This window comes from Dromiciops gliroides, chromosome 3, assembly GCF_019393635.1.
Source record: "Dromiciops gliroides isolate mDroGli1 chromosome 3, mDroGli1.pri, whole genome shotgun sequence".
Classification (NCBI taxonomy): domain Eukaryota; kingdom Metazoa; phylum Chordata; class Mammalia; order Microbiotheria; family Microbiotheriidae; genus Dromiciops; species Dromiciops gliroides.
Window position 1 is genome coordinate 586,258,670 of NC_057863.1, and position 16,465 is coordinate 586,275,134.

A 16,465-nucleotide genomic window follows, 5' to 3' on the forward strand; every position below is an offset into this window, starting at 1 on the left:
GAGGCTGAGTATTATTATGATATCCACTTTGCAAATGATGATTCTTAGGCAAACTGCGGTTAAGTGAGTTGCCCTGCTTTGTATATCTACTAATTATCTGAGGCAGAATTTCTACTCAGAGCTTCTTGACTGAAAAGTCCAAAACTGTATCTTCTGCATCGCTTAACTATATTTTAAAAATATTTTATTAAACTGGAAGCTTTATTCTATCCCACAGAGCTGAAGAGTACTTGGGGACTTGATAGTCACTGACCATTAGAATAAAGGGGCTACAAGTAGGAAAGCAGGCAGCTAAAAAGGCAGAGATATGAACTAGCCAGGAAGTTGGCTTCTCCAATTGCACAATCAATACTAAAATAGAATTGAGCGAGTTAAAAGATACAAATGTACTGACCATCAGCAATATGGTTTGGGTGGCTCTGGTCTCAGGGGAGCTACTAGATGTGAGATTATTGGCATGAATGTGCTGAACTCTCCGATGGTGTCTGCACAAGACAAAAACCATATATCCACTGCTCCCCACCATGATTCCTACACATAAAATATCAGGAAGAAACATTAGGGTTATATATAGTGTAACATGAAATAAAATATCAAATATAGCAAAACAATAAATGAAATCATGACTTTTAGTGATGTTTTTGATTCCTGTTGGGCCTTTGAATTTTAAAAGAATAAGGTAATTTGTCAGCAGGTAAAAAGTCCAGCACAAGAAACAGAATGGGCCAAAGCACTTTGGGACTCTGGCTTTGATTTCTGCCCACCTTGAGCTTCTAGGACTTAAAATGATAGCTTGGAAAGCACTCAGGAGGCAGGTGGTACAGAGAAAAAGGCTTTGGGCCACCTGGTGGAGGTAAAACACAAGTTTACATCCCACATCACCCAAGAAAATTTCTGATATCATTTTTTGCCCTTTATTTCTAGAATATTCTTCTTTGAAACACTCAGGTTGAGTTCTTCTTTGGTAAAATAGTTAAATTATGCAGTCTATATAAGATGCTATTAGATGCCTTACTACATAGAAGAAACTCATACCTAGAAAACATCTGTGATAGGTAGAATAATTGGTAACAGATGTGATGCTATTAATTCTAACCATCTCATATAGTAGATTTCATAGTCCTATATCTAATAGGGTTCATGTTTGTGTCTTTGAGCATGATGGCAGTCATTTTGGTCAGTGATATTACATTTTAATATATTTTTCCATAGGTTATTGAGACAAGAATGATCTGGTATTTGTATTCTCATCTCTCTCTGTGTCTCTGTCTCTCTGTCTATTGTTTTTGAGATTCTTGGCCTTTTGCCCATTTATATTATTTTCATTATAATTTTTTCTAGCTATAAAAACATCTCTTTGATATTATGATTGATATGGCACAGAATGAGTAAATTAATATAGATTGTGTTGCCATTTTTATTATATTCACTCTTCTTATCCATAACAATGTTCCTCTAATTATTTGGTCTGTTTTTATTTCTTCCAAGAGTATTTCATTATTGGACTCCAATCATTCCTGAGAGAATATTCATAGAGGAACTCCTAAATATTTTTAATTTTTACCTTCTGGAGTTATTTTGAATGGGATTTTCCTTTCTAGTTCTTTCCTCATTTCCCTCCTGATTATTTTTCATTCTGCCAACATTTTTCTTCTACGTTACTACTCTGGAACTTTCCTCAGTAATTTAGAATTTCTCATGCTAGAACATTGCTACCTCATGACAGTCCTCAAATTCCTTTTTGGGACCTCACTTTTAATAATAAGTAGAGATTGTCCATCTTTTATCCCTAGCCCACCCTGAATTATGCTTCAGACTCTTGAGACATCACCACCATGTTTCCTATATGGGTACTTCTCCAAATATCTCTTTTAGTTCCTTTTTTATATGCTATGTTCCCCATTGAAATATGTTTCTTGAGGCCTGGGACTTCCTTTTTCCTAGCATTTGTGCCCCCAACACTTAGCAACATTTCCAGCATGTAGTAAGCTCTTAAATATTTGTTGCTTCAATACCTACCAGATTTAGTTGGAAATATGCAGGAATAATAATGATTTATGCAAATTTATTTTTCATCCCACAACTTATTAATTTTATTAATTGTTTAAATTAATTTTGTTGACTCCTTAGGGTATTAAGGAAAAATATAATCTATAAAAGGGATCAATAACTTCTTTACCTGTCCTTATTCTTTCAGTTCTGTATTTCTCATCTATTACTACAGCTGGCATTTTTGGCAATTTGTTAAATATTAGTAGTGATAATAGACATCCTTACTTTACCCCTGACCTTATTGAAAAGGCCTCTAACTTTTATCTATAACATAATGATTGCTCTTGGATTTGAGTAGATGATATTCACTATACTGGGGAGAAGTCCATTTTTTCCACTGCTTTTTAACTTTTATATTTGTATAAATAAAACCTATGTAGTAAAGAAGGAATGAAGAAAATTGGGGAAAAATCTTTCATAGACCATTTCTCAAATAAGATGTAATTGTGTTGAAATATTGATATGGTGTAGGAGATGTTGAGCTCGTTGGAAAGGCATGGAAAGTGTTGGATGCTATCTACTTTCAGAGAAATAGATAAGTGGAAATAAGCATAGTATAGTCATACATATATGTATATAAGTGTATATGTGTGTATGTGTACAGACATCTATGTATATATGTATACATTTATCCACATGGAGATATATACACATGCATATATACATATACATAGATATCTACACAAATATCTACATAAACAGTTATACACATACATAGACACATATACATATACATGTGCATACACACATACATATCCATGCTTAATTGCAACATGTTTGGCAGGGGGAGGGAGGAGGAAAATAATTTTTTACAAAGTACACAGTAGAGAACAAAAGAAAACCAACAAGGAAGCAAAGAAAAACTGGGCAGATTTGAAAACAATATGTAGTATTTATTATATAGGTTTTATTTAAATGGAAATTTATTATTTTATATTGAATCTTTTTCTATGTTCTTCTGTGTACATGGCAATTTTTTTTCTCATTTTAAATTTAAATTTAAAAATTACAATAAATAAATAAAGTAGATATTGGTGCTACATGTCCTCAGATGCCTTTTAAGGATCTATATTGATAATTGCCATTATTTTGAATCAATGATGCATTCCTGATATAAACATAACCTGAATGAACTACATAACTTAATATATTGTTGTAGCCTTCTTGTTGTTAACTTCTATTAATTTTATTTTTGTGTCAGTGTTCATTAAGGATATTGTTCTGTAGTTTCCTTTCTCTGTTTTCTCTCTTTCATTTAGGTAATAAAAATGTATCTGTATCCTACAAAGAGATTAAAATAGTATCATCTTTTTAAATTATTGCATACAGTTTGTAAAATAGTGAAATTCATTTTTCTTTGAATTTTTGTTAGATTTAAAAGTAAATTCTATCTGATTCTGGTGTACTTCCCCACCTGTTTGGAAATTTATTTCTTGCTTTTTCAATTTCTCTTTTTTAATGTAGTATTATTTTAGAAGTCTATTTCTTTTATTAAACTGGGCATTTTATATCTTTGTAAGTATTCTTCCATTTTCTCTAAGTTGTCAGGGATTTTTAAAAAATTTAGGCATATAGGGGCAGCTAGGTGGCGCAGTGGATAGAGCACCGGTTTTGGATTCAGGAGGACCTGAGTTCAAATTCGGACTCAGACACGTGACACTTACTAGCTGTGTGACCCTGGGAAAGTCACTTAACCCCAATTGCCTCACCAAAAAACCAAAAAAATTAGGCATATAATTGGGCAAAAAGTAGTTACTGATCATTTCCTTTAGTATTCATTATTGTGAGATCTTTTTAATTTTAATAAGATCACTTTTTCTCTTTATTTCAATCAAGTTAGCTAATTGTTAACCTATTTGACTCAGAGAAATCACTTATCTTCCTTTGGTCTTATTGCTTACGTAAAGTCTAAAATTCTAGCTGTGATGTTTAAAATCTAAAGTGTGGTTGCCTGATCTGACCCCAGTGTAGGAGAATAAACTAGCTAAGATTTACTGATCAATTCAGCAAGAGTTTAGGCTTTTAAGTATTTATTAAAGTGTATTAGAAGTTAGTGAAGAGAACAAGAGAGGAAAACCCTAGTTTGGATCTATTCAGTATAGCCAAAGAGAAAAACGTGCCTTTTCCTAACAGCCCACATGAAGTTCTCTGCCACCACCCCACAGTCCGGATGAAAAGACCTCGCTTCTCTGTGGCTTCTCCCAGAAGCCCCCTGTCAAACAGGAAGCAGGGCCATCCTCACACACAGCTCCAAGCTTATTGGGTGGTAGCACCAATTGACACAACCCGCAGGCGGCAGACATCACTTCCAGATGCTAGTCCAACCTTCAGCACCCCAGAAAGGTCACCTTATGCTTTCTCCTCATGGCGGAGACTCCCTGCAATATCATTCTCAGCAGGTTGGTAGCACTCTGATTCTCACACTTCTATCTGTTAAATGAATGGGTTGAAGCAGATTGCTTCTAATATCTCTTCCAGTTCTGCAAATTGTCCTATGGTCATGTCAATCTAAGGAAAAAAGGGAGAAAATGACGGTCTTGTTTTCAAGGCCTCCTGAGTACAGAATAATCTGGCATAGACATAGTATGAAGTCTAGACAGGGTAGGAACTAAAGAAGCCCTTAACTTACCACAAAGCTTATCTCACAAGTTGTAAATCTTGCACAAAAGATATAAATGGACTGAAACGGGGGGATAGAATTTCAAAAGAAAAAAGTGTCATATGGGTAGCCTTTGGGATATAGCTCTGTTCATTTGAAGCTCTTAAGTTTTCCCATGAAACAAAGATCAAATACCTCATGGTTGGTGCTTTTTAAATACTAATGTTATGTGGGGGCCAAAATTTAATATATGGAGCATTAATTGGGTGACTCGCCAAAATATTGGGGTCCTGGAAATAATGGGGGACCTTTAGGTTCAAAGCTCCCTCCCCTCTGAACTGCCCTTTTAGATATTTCTCCCAGGCCAATAAGAAAGGAGCCTTACAGCTTCTTTTCCACAAAAAGATCAGATTTTATTACTTGGGAATTAATTAAACAACAAAGGTGAAATTAATAAAAATCAAAGATAAACGGGCAGCTAGGTGGCACAGTGGATAGAGCACTGGCCCTGGAGTCAGGAGTACCTGAGTTCAAATCCGGCCTCAGACACTTAATACTGACTAGCTGTGTGACCCTGGGCAAGTCACTTAACCCCAATTGCCTCACTAAAAAAAAAAAAATCAAAGATAAGGAAGTAGGAAAAAGAAATAGATAAATTCTCTTAACTCTAAACTAAGTCTATACAATCCCCAGATCATTTCCAATTAAACTAATTCAAAGGAATTTGTGTTCACTCACCACACCTGGGATGTCTGCAGTTGTTCACGCCACTGGAAAGGCAGAAGAGAAAGAGGAAGAGAGAGAGCTAGCGTTCAGGAAGCACCTCAACCTCCCCCAAAAGGGGAGGTCCTTCAAAAACTGCCTATGGAGAGTTCTCCTTCTGACCTCAGTAGCATATGTATCTTCAGGGTGGGCCAGGTGTGGTCCCTCCTAAATGAGTCAACTAAAACTCCAATAATTTTTTACCACAAATAATTTTTACCACAGTTATTAATATGAAATAATTTCTAGGGTGGCTATTTTCTAATAAATTATATGAGGGAATCCAAATTATGACTGATGCAAGTGGCAGTGGAGATGTTCATGTTGGAGAGGAAGAGATGACAACATATTTGCAACAAAGAATAGTCCAAGACAAGATTTATCAATGATGTTATGAGATCTAAATACTCCAAAGGTATAAACTGAAGTTACATAGTGAAAGTAAAGAATACCTAATGAACATTCCTAATGATACATGGGAATTTTGCGATGGACATGCAAATAAAAGAAAGCACAGAGCATACTGAGTGAATACTCCAATCATTTATGGCAGAGCAAGGATACATGCTTCCAAGGATAATAAGACATTAATGAATAATCTTTAGATGTGTTTGCAGAGATCCACATTGATTAGGTAATAAATCCATTGATGCATTTATGATAATCATTCATTTAATATCAGTGAATGCATCTATCTAAAATAAGCAGAAAGAAAAAAAAATTGAGAAGTTTAATATCTCCATGACTGTGGTCTAGTTAGAATATGCCTTTGGAGAGAAATTAGTCTTTTAATAGTGAATGTGCCATGCAGGGGGTGGCTTTAACAAGTATGTATTAATTATGCTTAAATTGTAAATTAGGAAGAAAACACAAAGTGGGGGTGATCAGTATCCAAGAGAAATGACATTTGGTTTGTAGGAGAAAATAAATGGGCTTGGAAAAAAGTGTTAAAACCATTTTCATAGATGTTTAATTGAACCTTGGAGACAATGTTTATCAACAGATATTTTAAAGCTATAACTTTTCTCTGCTTTCAAGATATTGTGGCTGAAGAACACTAAGAAAAAACCTGGAGGAAGCTATGAGGCTGCTTGTGGGCCTAATGGGTCAAGCAAACCACTTTAAAAGGATTCTGTATGGTAGGAAGGTGTGTTTGTAAGCAGTAAAATTACAGGGACCTCCTACCTATCTAAACAAGTCACTAAATTCCATCTCTAAACTTCCTCTCTCTACCTCTTTGCTTTCCCACCATGGTGGGAAGCTGGTGTGAAGCCTATTGGTTATCCTTAATCTGGTTTAATCTCCTAAAATGTTTTTACTGTGGTATGGCTGCTGCCTATGCTACAAATTCTTTTTTTTTTTTTTTTTTTTAGTGAGGCAATTGGGGTTAAGTGACTTGCCCAGGGTCACGCAGCTAGTAAGTGTTAAGTGTCTGAGGCCATATTTGAACTCAGGTACTCCTGACTCCAGGGCTGGTGCTCTATCCACTGTGCCACCTAGCTGCCCCTATGCTACAAATTCTTAAAGCCACTGATGAGAAATCAGTGACAAGACACCAAAGGTGTATGAGCTGCCCTGAAAAATGCTTAGGAAAAACTCACAGCAGAGGTGATAGTCTTCCCTGAACAATTCATATACTCACAAAAGCAAAATAGTGTAGAGTAGGAAGAGAAGAGGGCCCAGAACTGAGACTTGGGAGACAATTACAATTAAGGACATGAATTGAATAAAGATACAGTAAAAGTGGGAAAACAGCTAGGACCTGAAATGAGAGACTATTGTCACAAAAACTTAGAAGAGAATATCAAGGAGAAGAAGGTGAGGGATGGTGTCAAAGGCTTCAGAGAGTTTAAGTAAGATACGTTTTGGGAAAAGCCTATTAGAATTAGCAATTAAGTGATAATAATTAATAACTTTGGGGAGAATAGTTTCAGTTTCATGATGAAGTTAGATGCCAAATTGCAGAGAATCAAAAAGTGAGAATAGAAGAAAAGGAGACATTATAGATGGCCTTCTAAAGCATTTTAGCCAAGAAAGGGGAGAGATAATGAGATAATAGCTAAGAGTCAGGGACAGAATAAGTGAAGTTTTTTTAAGAATGAGAGACATAGGGAGTGGCTAGGTGGCGCAGTGGATAAAGCACCGGCCCTGGATTCAGGAGTTCCTGAGTTCAAATCCGGCCTCAGACACTTGACACTTACTAGCTGTGTGACCTTGGGCAAGTCACTTAACCCCCATTGCCCCGCAAAAAAAAAAACCAAAACAAAACCAAAAACCAAAACCAAACCAAAACCAAAAAAAAAACAAACAAAGAATGAGAGACATAGTAGAATTTGTTGTCAATAGATAAACAATCAGTGGATAAATTCTGAAGATTAGTATGAGAGTAGGGATGAAGCATAAGAGGGAGAAGAGTGGGATTACTCATTAGTGTAGAGGGGATAGCTTTGTCAAAGAGAAGGGATAGCTCTTTATGTGAAAAAGAAGTGAGTGGCAGAATGAATCTGAGTGATGTGAAAAGAAGAGGGGATAAATGGGACCACTTGGAGAATGGCACTCAACTTTTTGGGGGTTAAATATGAGGTAGCTCATCTAAGATGAATTGGCAAGGGGAATCATAAGATATTGGAATGAAGATGAAAAGTTTTGGAAAAGCTCCTGTGCTAAGTAGGATACAAAACTGTTAGGATTTAAAAAAAAAGATTATTTTTTCTTCATGAGGGTAAAGGTGACATTACAAAGTAGAGATTTGGGTTGGACACACTCAGCACAGTTACATGATTTTGTCCACCTTGGTTGAATATCTGAAATGCTGCAAAGGCAGTAGGGTATGAGTGATACAAAGCTAAGGCTTGGCAGGCAAGATCAGCAATAGATACGATTTCCAGTTAAATGAGAAGCAAATTGCTAAGATAAAGAATACAAATTGGTCAAACTCAGCAAGTGAATAGCATGATATGATCAAAGAAGTAAGAAAGGAAATGTGCTGTAGTCAAACACCTCCTGGATTTGCATACAGAGGATGAGAGTCTGAATCTCGGCTGTCTTACTATCTGTATGATTTTGATTATTTCATCTAATCTCTCAGGATTTCTATAAATGTATTCTATGATCCCCTCCAATTCTAAGTTTAAGGTAACATGTTCCTATGGGAAGCTTGGGCTTATCTGTGAAAAGGTTTTAGGTGACGAAGGTTTCTCTTTGGAGTTACAGAAATTAAAAATCAAAACCAAACAAAAGAGTCCTTGCCTTCAATGTACTTAAAATCAAAAGGAGGAAGCAGCACATACATATATAGGCGTACATAAAAAGTTATATATGTGTAAAATGAATAAATGATATATATGCTATTTTATATGTATATCTATATTTATATATACATACATATATACATACACACATATATACATGCACACATATGGTGGATAATATAATAAAAAGAACAAATACAAGATAATCTTGGAGGGGAATGCACAAGAACTGGAGGAATCAGGAAAACCTTCATAACAAAAGAAGATTCTGGAGACTTGAAAACTAGGGTCTCCAAGAAGCTGAGTTAGGGGAGAGCATTTCAGGCAACAGGGAAAGAAAGATAAGAGAACTGGGGACATAACGTAGATGGCTACCAATAAGGCCAGTGTGTTTGGCTCATACAATGTGTGAAGGGGGAAAATGTGCAAACAGACTGGAAAAAGTAGGTTTGGGGCAGGTTAGGAGGAATAAGTATCAAACAGAGAAGTTTGAATTATGGAAAGATGTAATATTATCAAACCTACACTTAATGAAAACTATTGTGGTTCTTGTGAGGAGGACATAGCAGAATGTCTGCAAAGGATTGAGTTTGGGAATCCACAAGTGTTGTCAGGGTAAGATCAGCAAGGGTCACAGGAAGGAGAGATGAGTATGAGTAGCTTTATGTTAATCTGCTAACAACCACAGAGAGCCCTTTTTGTTTTCTAAGAAATGTGATGGGAACATCAAAAGACTTTCCAAACTAGATGATTATTAGCTATTTCTGGTGACTGATATGGGCAGAAGTGACAATGACAAAAGGAATCTAGAAAGCAGAGATGTGGACTCTGTCATTTTGGGCAGAAGAGGAAGAATTTGAAAGCAGAGAGGGGAGTGTGGGGAGGGACTGCTATCCTGGATGAAATTCTGAAATGTAATCACCAGCTTATTTTCCTAGTCCTGAAACACACACACACACACACACACACCCCTGAAAAATAGCACTAGAGAGTGAATAATACTTATGAAATCCAATTAGCAAATATACTCAGTGACTTAACCTATTGTGAGAATCAGGGTGCTACCCCCTGCTGAGAAAGACATTGTGAGAATCAGGGCAATGTCCCCCCCCCCCAAAAGAAAGCATGTGACTAACGTCTGGAAGCTTCCTGGCGTTTGGAAGTTATGTCTGTTCATAGATTGCCTGTAAGTAATGTCAATCAATGGACCAGCCAATTAGCTTGGAGCTTGGTGTGGGGACCACCCTTCTTCCGGTCCCACTGAAAACTTCCACTGGAATGCACAGAGGATCAGCTTTTTGGTTCAGAACCGGTTTGTGGTGGCGGATCTTCAAGTGTTCTCTTTGGAAGTGTGGATAGCTAGGTGAAGGGAGCATTCTCTCTCTCTCTCTCTCTCTCTCTCTCTCTCTCTCTCTCTCTCTCTCTCTCTCTCTGCTAACCCCTAATAGACTTTAATAAATGCTTAAAAGCCTAAATTGTTGCTGAATTTATCAGTAAACTTAGCTAGTTCTCCCCCCCACACACACTGGGGTGGGGGCAGATAAGGCAATCACACATTAGACTTTAAATATCACACTATCCTATAACTGTGCAAATCAGTCATAAACTTAGGGACAATTGGATGTTATCCACCAGCTATGCTCCAGGAAACAAGCAAATCCACAGCTCCCAGTACCCTCAAAGACAGGTCAGAGGCAGGCATAGCCTGAAATTTCTGTATCAAGAGACAGTGAGATAAGAGGGGAGGCCAACAATGATGAGCCACCCACCCCTCCCCAAATTAAAAAGAAAGCATGTTAGAAAAGTTTCAAGACAAACCCCATTAATGAGCTAATGCTCCATAATTCTTGTTAAGAACATCAAAAGTGGGGCAGCTAGGTGACTCAGTGGATAAAGCATGGGCCCTGGATTCAGGAGAACCTGAGTTCAAATCCAGCCCCAGACACTTGACACTTACTAGCTGTGTGACCCTGGACAAGTCATTTAACCCTCATTGCCCACCAAAACAAACAAACAAACAAAAACCATCAAAAGGAATATGCTTTTTTCCCCCTGTTTGTTTTTCTCTATTGGGGCACAGAGAAGAACAAAAAATGGCTCAGATAGAGTCTTGGGGGTTGAAGTTATGATGATTCTAGATAAAGAGAAGGCTCAGAATTTTTTCATCAGGAACAAGTTTTATCAGACTATATAATTTTAAGGATTGTTAACTTCAATTCAATATAATGGGATTCCTTTTTAAACTTGTGGGTTATATTGTACAGATTTATTTTAAATTATTATGAAAAGGCATCCATACATTTCATCATATTGCAGAAGACATCAAAATCAATCAGCATTTATTAAGTACCCCTTATGTTCCAGGCATTATAGTACATACTAATAACTCAAAGAAAGGTTGAGAGAGAGAGAGAGAGAGAGAGAGAGAGAGAGAGAGAGAGAGAGAGAGAGAGAGAGAGAGAAGAGAAGAGGAGAGGAAGAGAAAGAAAAAGAATGAAAGGAAGGAAGGAAGAAGGAAGAAAAGAAGAGAAAGAAAAAAGAAAAAAAAGAAAGCAAAAGCAAACAGTAGCTGTTCCTAAGGAATTCACAGTTTTAGGAGAGGCAAGATATGTATTCCCCATATAGGGAAATAGGTGGTGTGGGGAATCCTTTTCAAAGAATTACACCTCTTCACACACAATCCAATTAGAATAAAATAGTCTTTTATTTTGGGTGCTTAGAGAAAGTGACCAAGAAGGGGAGAAAATGGCTTAAAGACAACATGATTCTCTGAGGCACATTTCTCCTCCACTGGGAGGGAGGCCACAGCCTTTATAGAGGATTGATGGTGGAGGGATGGATGGGGTGACCACCTGACTATGGAAAGTTCCCTTTGGGGGTGGGGAAAGCTTGAATGAGAGGTGGTTGTCTTGGCTTTTGGAGTTATCTCTGTTCCCTGACACCAATCAGGTAGCAGCCACACCTAATAGGTTTATCTTCCTTACTTCTTAGGTGTGTCTGTCTTTTAGTTTAGCTTCTCAAGGAGAGTTACCCCAGACCCATATCAAAGGATAAATTGAAAATGTGTTTAGAGGAAAGACACTTGCATTACTGGGGATCATGAAAGACATCTTAGAGATTGGGAGGGTTTAGCTGGGACCTGAATGAAGCTAGGGAATCTAGGAGATGGAGATGATGGGGGAGAGATAATTTCAGACATGGACGACTGCCGGTAAAAATACTTAAAGCAGTGAGCTGTAGTGTTTGTTTCAAGAAGGAGGCATTATCTTTAAAGGTTCTTGGAATCTTGAACAAATTATCTGCCATTCTGAAGAAATCAGGGGCAAGTGGCTGAGTTTTACCTTTGACCTCGTATGCATTTAATTATATGTAGAGTTTCCCTTGCTATTTTATATATAGATTGAATTTTAATGAGGAGACATAGTGGGTAAAGCACCAGACTTGAAGTCAGGAAGATTTGATCTGAATCCTGCTTCATATACTTCCTCAAGTTGTGAACTTGGGCAAGTCACTTAAATTCTCTCTGCCTCAGTTTTCTTATCTGTTAAATGGAGATAATTGGACAATCTGCCCCCTCAGCTCTTCTATGAGAATCAACTGAAGTAGTATGTGCAAGTACTTTGCAAAAACATAAAGTGCTAGATATAGGTAAGCTATCATTGATATTATTCAAATAACTAATGTGATGAATAGTGAAAAATAAGGCATGTGAAATTCTACATCATACCCATCAGATTAGAAGAGATAACAAAAAGAAAAATGACAAATAAGGGAGGACCTGTAGGAAACATGCACAATAATGCACTGTTCTTGGACCTGGAGATTTGTTCAACCATCCTAGAGATCAGTTTAGACCATAGCCTATGTAGTAACTCAATTATTCATATATTTTGATCTAGCAAAACCACTACTAGGCCCCAAAGAGAGCAAAGAATGAGGGAAAGAACTCAATGTACAAAAATATTCATAGCTACTCTTTATTTATTTATTTATTTTTAAAAAATTTTTTGGTGGGGCAATAAGGGTTAAGTGACTTGCCCAGGGTCACACAGCTAGAAAGTGTCAAGGGTCTGAGGCTGGATTTGAACTCAGGCCCTCCTGCATCCAGGGCAGGTGCTTTATCCACTGTGCCATCCAGCTGTCCCTACTACTCTTTTTCATAGTGGCAGAGACCTGGAATCAAAGTGAACCAATCGACTGTGGAATAATTGGACAAATTATGGTTCCCCACTTAGAAAGAAATACATCAAAGCAAGGACATGAGAGATCCAGAAGGCATAGTGAGCCCATGGAAGAGATACAAGAGAGATAGAAATGTTAATTTGGTTTTTTTGTTTGTTTTTTGGGGGGTGGGTGGCTGCATTTAGAGCAGTCACAATATAGGGATTTCATTTATGCCCAGAAAAAGAAGAAAATGAGCTACTGTCTCCCTGAGATATCAGGGGGGATAAATCTAGTGCTTTTCCCTGACTTCCCCAGACTTACTTCCTTTCTCAACTAAAAGAGTTGTGAATTTGGTTGGTGATCTGAAGGAATCCCTTGTCTTCCAAATCCCTGTATCTGATGTTTGTATGTAAAGATACACTCATCATGCTAGTCTCAGCTGCTGATGAAGAAGTCCTGTCTGTAAAAAGACCAAGAAGGAAAGAGCATATTTATGTTTGTATGCATGTACATGATACCTGCAACTTAGCATGAGTTTAGATATAAAGATAGAACAGAAGGGGCTATTTGTAGGTGTACCAGATTCTCTGATCCCACCTTCCCCAAAGCTGTAATTATCACGTCACCTTTAAGACAGTCTGACAGGGTAGTCAGGGTTGACCCAGATAAAATTAACTTTTGTCCCCATTGTAAATCATCACCAGGAATTACTGTTGATTCATGAAAATTCCCCTTAGACTGATTAACACTTATTGAGAGAGGCTGAACAACTAGTTTGTCAGCTGGGAGAGAAACTTTTCTATCAGAGTCAGGTAGGAGCAAAGACACAAGGAGAGGCAAAGAACATTGATGTCCTAAGTGTGAGGGCCTCTGTACCTATGTCCATAGCTTGGTTTTGGCTCTGAGCAATGAAGATAGGATCTTGGGACCAGGAAATTCATTCTCATTCATTAAATTCTACATGCTTGCACTCTTGCCTCTGATCTTGCTTTCTTTCAAGGTTCAGAATTACTGGGAATTGTTGGAATGACCTTAGATGCCCTTCCTCGGAAAAGAGAATCTATGTTTTCAGTCCTATTTGTCATGTTTCATGGCCACTAAAGGACTTTAAAAATATAAAAGATTGGTAGGCCAGGATCCAACTTAGGAAAAGAAGGCAAAGACAATATCTCTGCCACTCTGAGACCCTTTTCCCTCTTGAGCTAAGCTTGCAGATGACCAGAGCCTGTTCCAAGGAGAGAGCCTTGAACCAGAGAGAATGGTCCCTGGGACCTAGAAACCCTTATCCCAGGTGTTGAGTACAGGTATGAGGTGTATAATGCTCCTGTACCAATATGGAAACTTAATACTAAAGAAAGACACTGGCAGCACCAGGGTAAAAGAGATAGAATTTATTTAAAGGAGATTTACATATAAGGAGTCATTGTTTAGGACAGCAGGTGGATGTTATGTGAATGCCAGTCAAATCTCCTCTGGCTTTCCCTGATATTTATACATATAAGCATGCTTGGCACAAAGTCTTCTTCATCTATACTAGCTCAAATCAGAAGTATAGAAGCATGCGTGCAGGATGCTGATTGGTTAAAAAGGCTGTGTAAATTCCTCATGCATGGTTAGCTCATACTCTATGTACTTCAAGTGCAACACATAGGGTTCTTCCTTATTTGGAAATTCTGGTCTGCATGTCTTGTATTCCGTATTCTACCTATACTTCTCTGAGAAACTACTGATACAAATCCCCAAGACTATCAATTATGGCTAATGATATGATTGTGTGCCTGAAAGATGCACATGCACACATATCTCCCCTTTTGTAACAGGGTAAATGGGAGGTCAGATTTTCCTTGTGAGACCCAGCCATACAGCTAAAGCCATGGTACCCCACAGTCCACCCCGGCTGCATATCCTTTACATACATTCCAACTTATCTTCCATGATGTTCTCTAGGTACCCTTTGCCAGAGGGGGGATGGGAGCACATGGTAATAATAATCCACAGACACAATACAAAGAACAAATGCTAATAACTACTAAGATTATAACAGAAAGCATGGCTAACAAAATTAGCTAATACCAAGTCTTTTTGTAATTTTCATAACTTACTCCCAATGTCCATTTAATTAGCAAATTTCATCCTATATCTCAGATGTCCCATGTAGCTGTCTGGTCTCTGGAACATCTTTTCTCAGGGCAATCTGGAAAATGTCTTGTCTTCAGGGAACCTCAGAGATTTACTTCTCTTGTCCCGAATTACTTGTAGAGACTCCTCAGATGTTCCTGTTAAAATCTTTTGTAAAATAGATCTTAATAAAAATTAGTACAGTCTCTCAAATTTTACTTCTCCAATAACTAGTTCATGTATTGAAAACCAGCCCAAACTTTATGGTTCTGATCTTATTAACAACAGAGCTATAAGGGAAACATCAAAATTAAGGGCTCATAATTTACTTGAACCTTTTAGGAATTTGTGTTATGAATGTCCCAGGCTATTCATAGCTTTATCTAACTGTGTACCTGACATAAACATTGTTAATAACAAGTCAAAGGGTTACCAATGCCTTCTTGGTACATGTAAGCCATATAAGCTAAATATTTCAAAATACCGCAGGAAGCAGGGCTCTTAAATCTTTTCAAATTACATATACATATACACACATATATATGTGTATATGTGTATACACATACACACCACATACCCATGTATATATACATATACACCTACATATACACCCACACATATACATGTACATACATACACAAACACATATACATTCATTTGACCTTAATATTTTAAAATTTTTTCTCAGTTCTTTACTTTGCAATTTTTATTTTAATTGTTAAGTATTTTGAAATCCAAAAGATCCCTTGATTTAAAGTAATTCCACTTTAATTCAATAAATCAATGCCCTCCTCCGGAGGAGCAGAGACAGATGAAGACTTAATCCTCATATAATACAAATTACACAATACTTTTCATAAGAAGATGACCTATGATATCTGTTATGGACCTGAAGTACCTCAGAAGTTTTCTGGGGGGAACTCAGGGAGCCCTCTCCTTGAGAAGGTAAACCAAAGGATAGACACAAACACACCTAAAGAAGCCAGTCCCCCACCCCTTAGGAAGATAATCCTATTAGGCATAGTTACTGTCTGAGTGGCACCAAGGGGACAGAGATAACTGCAGAAGTCCTCTCATTCAAGCCTTCACTCAAGCTTTTCCCACCCTCAAAGGGAACTTTCCACAGTCAGATGATCACCCCATAGGTCCCTCCACCATTTATCCTCTATAAAGGTTTTTGCCTTTCTCCTATTCAGGGAGACAGGTATCTCAGAGAATCATCTCTCTGTGCCATGCCATCTCCCCATGAGAGGACTTCTCTCTTGGTTTCCTTTCTCTAGCTCCTTAATAAAATATTTTATTCTAATTGAATTTGTGTGTAAGAGTATATAATTCTTTAAAGAAGAATACCTAAAGACCCCCACACCAACCATTTCCCCTGTGACAATATGCAAATGAGTTTACATGAAAATTACCAAGTTAACTTCAATTGTAGCAAAGGACTTAGGATAACACTTAAGTAATTAAGTTTAAAACAGTTCATATCAAGTAAACTGTTTACAACAAAATATTTTTGTAC

At 37.4% G+C, this 16,465-nt stretch overlaps 1 pseudogene; it reads right to left on the bottom strand.

Annotated features, from left to right (window-relative positions):
* Positions 1 to 201: 201 nt before the first annotated feature.
* On the bottom strand, positions 202 to 904 carry LOC122748103 (annotated as a pseudogene).
* Positions 905 to 16,465: the final 15,561 nt, after the last annotated feature.